Here is a 204-nt window from a genome sequence, read left to right on the forward strand (position 1 = left end):
CTTACACATCAACACTATAACAGTACCTCCAAACACCATCTCCACCACTCTCCCCCCCCCCACACACACAGACACACTCCCCATGCCTTCAAGCACGCAAGCACCACCTGTTCTTCCCTTGGTCCACTTCTCTTACTAATGAAGCCACTAAGTTCACCTGCCACCTGCGAAGCCCTTGCTTACGCCGCCACCTAGATCAGGGGA

The sequence above is a fragment of the Penaeus monodon genome, chromosome 23 (assembly GCF_015228065.2).
Source record: "Penaeus monodon isolate SGIC_2016 chromosome 23, NSTDA_Pmon_1, whole genome shotgun sequence".
NCBI lineage: Eukaryota > Metazoa > Arthropoda > Malacostraca > Decapoda > Penaeidae > Penaeus > Penaeus monodon.